The sequence below is a fragment of the Anarrhichthys ocellatus genome, unplaced genomic scaffold (genome assembly GCF_004355925.1).
Source record: "Anarrhichthys ocellatus isolate YVR2014 unplaced genomic scaffold, GSC_Weel_1.0 scaffold18, whole genome shotgun sequence".
Classification (NCBI taxonomy): Eukaryota; Metazoa; Chordata; class Actinopteri; order Perciformes; family Anarhichadidae; genus Anarrhichthys; species Anarrhichthys ocellatus.
The window spans coordinates 3,014,983-3,020,982 of record NW_022280048.1 but is presented as its reverse complement, the minus strand read 5'-3'; the positions used below and the strand labels follow the sequence as shown (position 1 = coordinate 3,020,982).

General features: G+C 41.0%; 1 protein-coding gene across 1 annotated transcript in view; it reads left to right on the top strand.

The window, feature by feature from the left end:
• The first annotated feature begins 918 nt into the window (after positions 1–918).
• Positions 919–6,000, top strand: part of nlgn2b (neuroligin 2b) — a 56,152-nt gene continuing 51,070 nt past the window's right edge. The window contains exon 1 of the mRNA XM_031856929.1: positions 919–1,784. The gene's annotated coding sequence lies outside the window, so the exon portion shown is untranslated. The remainder of the gene's footprint in view (positions 1,785–6,000) is intronic.

Genomic DNA, 6,000 nt, shown 5'->3' with positions numbered 1-6,000 from the left:
TCATGAACAATTAGCTGTGTTGAGTTTCAATTTCCAGAGAGAATTACTAAATTAAGATAATGTTCACTCATTCTACAAACATACAAATCAGCAAATATGGACCATTTGTTGAATTATCAAATTCAACAAGCACATAGTGGAGCATTTAGCTGCTAGAGAGCCAGATATTTCCCAATAGAGTAAAAAACAGTTAATACTCTAGAACCTAATACTCATCAGGTCAGAGTTGTGTTTACAGCTTTGTCTGACGTCAGACAAAGCTGCCTCCATATACGCCACCTGCCTCCAGATCAGCCAATAGCAATATTCAATTGCAATGGGTTTCAACCAGCAGTCTCTATGCATATTTACAACACAATATGTAGTAACTAAAATATTGTACTAAAATATCGAGATCTTAATCCATAAACACCACGACTAAATACCCATTAACATAGTTTTTCAGCTGAAAATAAAGAAGTTTGGTGGTTTAGTCACTCTTTATTTATTAAAAACTTACAAAATACAGGAAATGATAAGTGTTATCAATATAAATAGGCGTTTACATGACTTGAAATATTGAAATGAACAAGGGCTGACTGCTGAAATTGACATGTGAAAGAAAAATAAATCATATCAATCAATCTTATAATGTAACAGTTGTGAAATGCACAGATGCGTGGCGCCAAAAAGAAAGAAAACAAATTCTGACGTCAGCCTGGTGCAGATCCTCATCTAAAAACAATCAAAGCAAACCCCTACCCGGTGTTTCAAGTGCAGATTTTTTATTTTTTTTTATTCCTTTCACATGTCGATTTCAGCAGAGCAAGCGCCTGCTCATTGAATTATGCGTCGCACCTCCTCGTCATGACAACTAGCTGTGAGATTGAAATACTGTGGTGTCCTATGAGCGAGAGAGGCGATGAAACCGCAGAGAGAGAGAGAGAGAGAGAGAGAGAGAGAGAGAGAGAGAGAGAGAGTCGTGGGATCCTCTTCAGCGCAGGCATCGGGCTTTAAAATAATAACTCTGCATCCAAATATTTGAAGCACTTATGGTGTTATTCTAAAACCATGAAGGCTAAACGGAAGATCCACGCGCCGTTTCTCAACCTGAGCCTCCGTTTTCTGTGAAGAGCATCAGATACCAAGTGAAACCAAGAGAGAGCACCACGCAAGCGCGTAAAAGAAGAGATTGGACACCTTATTTTTCTGGGGTGTCTTTGGAGCGCTATTTCACATTTGAAGTCAAACAATCCTTTTTTTTTTTTTGTGAAGGCCCTCGCGGTGCCGCGTGTTGGGGGGGCAGATACCGTGGATTATTATCAGCATGGACAAACGGGGAAAAGAGGACAGATCACTGCGTTGACTTTTGAGGCAACGCGCAGAGTCTTGACGCTATAGCGTTACGCATTTATTTTACTGTGAGCGCTTTTTTCTCTCTCCCCCCTCCTCTGTTTGAATCACACTCGCTGCTGCATCTCTCAACATTATAAAAGTCAAATATCTGTGGATAAAGAACAGAGCAGGGTGTTGTCGGAGAGGGATGAGAGGAGGAGGAGGGGACAGTATGAGGTGTGCTTTTTTTGGAAAAGCCGGAGAAAGACGGACACCGAGAAGGTGTACTGATGTGCGAAAACCTGCGACGCGCTACCCTCCTGAGAAATAATTGCGATCAGGGAAGAAATGGCCTAGTTAAAACATCATCGACACGCCGGCAGAGGATAGAAAAGAAGAATCGTGTTTGGATGGACGGGCCATCATCATCGTCATCATCACAATTCCAGTGCTTGCATCGAGTCTTTTAGGTAAGCCGTATGTCCACCACCACCTCCTAAAACGTGACTGGAGATTTTTCTGTCCATCATGGGTTTTATGTGTGCGCAATATGTACGCTTTGGTGACTTCGCATATTGCGCACGTTATCCATCTTGACGCACTGTCACAATTGGGGGAATGAGAGTTCAATGTTAATCCCCGTGTCACTTTGTTGCTATAGCACATCTTTTCTTCCCTTTTCAGCGGGAGCCTTCGATCGGCCTTGCCTGTTGATAAGCCGTCACATTTTAGCGTGATCAGCCGACTTTGTGCCTTCAACGTCGTTATTCTGTCTTTTTAACCACGCTGCTAACTAGATGATGTCCGTGGGATATAATTGGAATCAACTCATCATGTAGGCTGTCAGTCAGACTGGCTGCTCTTCTCTATTGGGCTCCAATGGTGTCCTGTTTACCTTGGTATAGATTGTTTTCATCATACTTTTATTACATGTATTGATGGCTTAATTAGACACACATGCTGCTATACTACAATATATAACTAATGTCAATCAAAGTGTGTGACAGGCCTTGAACTCGGAAGATGTCCTCTCGAAGAAACCCACACAGACACACACACACGCGCACACACACACACACACACACACACACACACACACACACACACACTGTGCACAAACACTCACACAGACACACATAGCCTGTGTCCTAGAAGATGCAGATAGGATTGTGAATTAAATGCACACACTCTGATGATCCAGGGACAGGCTCCATTAATATTCAGTGGTGGTTTGGCAGTGCTCAGTTAATGGCAGACAACAGGACCTCTGTTCTGACAGGTCGTGGATGAGAAATGGTATATTTTCATTTTGAGGGAATAAGTGTGTTTCTCCCACTGATTCGGGGCCTCTAGCTATGGACGAATGACATTTAAAATCCATCAGAAAACCAATAAAGTGATTTTGTAGACTTTTTGCAGAATTTGGCATTACTCTTGTTCATGTGCTGTTGGAATAGCTGTGATCGCTCTCTTGCACCGATGTCATGTCAACCTGGTTAATGGCATTTGGACACTACTCAGATAGAACAGAACATGATTGAAGACTTCTGAAACTTGCATGGGCTTCGTATATGCCATACATTTGCCCTAATCCAAATGTTGTCTATACATAGAAGAGAAATTAGAGCAAAGGTTTTGCTACAGATGTTCCCAGAACCCTCAATTGAAAAGTCTTTTGGGAACATTTAAAACCTGTATTGTTTCCAAGATAATAAATTGATTATCTGTTTCTGAAATTGATCCATTTTGTGTCTAGTTATTCACTCGCATAGGGCCAGGAAGATTGGGTGGCTTTATATGGATGGGTGATCCTTTGCTACACAAGGATGTAGTGCAGTGTGATTAACAGTGAATACGTGTACTTTAACAAGTAAAACTTCCAGCATTGTTTTTATTTCTCAGAAAAGATACGGTGACTGCAACCATTCCCTTCGTACTGTATCCAATAAATTACAGCAACGGGCCAGTGATGCTAATATTGTGGTGAGCCCAGCGTCGCTTGGTTTCCAGAGGGAAAATAGACAAGATAAATGGAATTAAAGCTGCAAGCAGCGCTGATCGGGTCATCGCACCGTTGTGCATGTCGGGGTGTTATTGGCGGGAAGCTGGTCGATGCAGCCAGGCACAGCGGTTCATGAGTTCTGAAAGGGCGCAGTTAAAGTGAAGGGGTCGGAACAAACTGTCAGTAATTAAATAGGATAAATATAATTAAACAGTTTAAATGTGTTATGAAAGGGGGCGGGGCTAAAATGTAGGGGGCGGAGATAAGCCACACAAATAAAAAGGTAACTTTCTGCCGAGCGCAATAATGCCTTCCTTAAGAGTCGACGACAAACGGTTCAGGGGTCCTAAAAGGGGCGTGGCTTACGTGTAGGGGCAGGGGGCAACCCATCACTAATAAAAAGGAACGCTGAGGGCAATGATTGGGGCAGATTGGACAATGTACGTGCACATTAAATATAAAATGGCCAAATTCCTATTAGGTTTACGGTGTACCTTCAACAGACTTTTTGGTACGTCTGCTGACCAAATTTCATACATGTAGGTGAAACCTCAATTCGGGGCTTTGTGGGATGCTTTTGAGCCTTTTTGCTACACACAATATAAAATAAAATTTTTCACCACGTGTGATGTGTGTGCTATATTTTTTGAGCCAATCAAGCCCCTAAAAAAGGTGATTCATTGGCAGAGATAGTAATTCCTCACATTTCAGTATGGTGCCTGCACCGAGGTTAGTGCTTGGGCCCTAATGAAAACAGAAAGAACGGCGGCCTAATGGATTGGATGACAACGTGAAGTGGAGACTTTCAATCCAGAGCAAAATGTGTTTAGTCTTAATGTTTAAAATGAAGTATGTTTGGGTGAGCAAGGTGAAGTATCGGATGGTGTTCAATGTGATATTCTATCTTACATAAACATGATCAAAACCAGAGCTTTCTTGAGGACAGAGTTTTAAGTCAAGTTGTTTTGTAGTCTACGTGCAGTCTTCATCTGATACTGAGAGAAGGCAGCCTTGTGAAATACCAGGGCTTATTTCCATCACCGAGGCCCAGCATTTAAAGGGAACCGTGGTATTGCACTTTCCCAGCTTTGAGAGTATTGTAATTCTGATTAATTACATTTTTTAACTGCTAACTGAAGGCCCAGTGCATGGTCGTGGATTGGAGTGCACACAGTATTCTTTAAAGCAATATATGTAATATCTAAATTATGAATTTGGTAGTTGGTGAAATGGCCCTTTAGTCTGTGTTTTTCCGTTTTATAAGCACAATTTGCTTTTCCACCGAGTCAACAAGACAGATTGAGTCAATATAAAGACCTACTGTATGATAGCAGGCTGGTGGTGCTGTGTATAGGGCATAGGCTGCTTGCACTTACCCACCAAGCCATAGGATGTACCTTATACAATTTGAGTGGTAAGTGATGGTAAATTGAAGTGTAATTTGTTTCTTCATTTTACTGTGGCCATCTGACTAGAAACAAAGGTGGGATTAGCCTAATAGTTGATTTTTTTTACTAGGTTTAAATGAGGCAATCTACGCACAAAAGATGCATGAAAAAACATGAATATGCTGATTTATCAAAGTTTTATTTTATTACAATTGTGCCTATGTATTTTACCTCATCTTATTTATGTCTATTTGCGTTTAACTTCAAAGTCTGTGGTTTAGTCATTGCTTTTTATCACTGTCCATTTTAAATGTAGTACTTTTAGTACTGTAGACACCAATGTCCCAGTCCTTACAAATGATGCTGCTACCAGGTAATCTTCCACTGTGAAAAAAAGTCCAAGTACATGTATTCATAAACTCCTCATATCAAAAGCCTTACGAGCTGTACAGTATCATTATGCTGCCATAACATAAAGAGTCCGCATTGAAAAAAAGTGTTTTTTTACGTATTCTCAAATAATTAAATATTCTCTGATAATACAGTTGCACTCACAGTGCCTTTGCCATATCATTTTAATGTAAGAACAGGCTGTGAGTCAGAGAGCGGTTGGAGGTACAACTGGTAAAGGATAATTTGGTGTGATAGTGATCCAATCACATTGTCCACTATGCAGCTGAAACATTGAAATGGAAATTTAAGTGATAAGGAATTGGCATCCCATGACCAAGGGCCGGGTGTTTGATTGGCCATTAAAGTTAGGGCCTATGAATAAATGAATACTTTAAAATGATTGCACTTTGTACTGTTCAAATCATAATACTGCTGTATGAAATTGTGATTGTGCCTCCATGCCAGCACCTTCCATGATTTCAGTTTTTATTTTTTTATTTGTTTCCTCTTTTTCTGGGGTTTCTTCTGAGGTTCCCCTGTTGTTCCTGTGTTTCATGTCACAACTCTATGATCTGTGGGCCAGTCCCTTAAGGAGAGACTGCAGGATTTTGCACTTTAAAAAAAAAAGTGTGTTTCAAGTGCTCAAAAAGTCCACAGGAGAGCCCTCGTGTGCTGTGCTCTCCAATTGTTTTAGTGTGGGACTACACTGAGCCCTCAGATATGTGTCAAGAACATTCTTCTAAATCTGTAATGTCTTTTGGACTGAGATGTCTGACATTGGCATTGGACTAAACCTGTAGTCTCACTGCTCCACGGGCAACAAGTCCCATTGACTTGCTGTCCAGAAAGCTGCACACTTATAGCACAAAAACAGACACATCATATGGCTATGTTGCGTTTGAG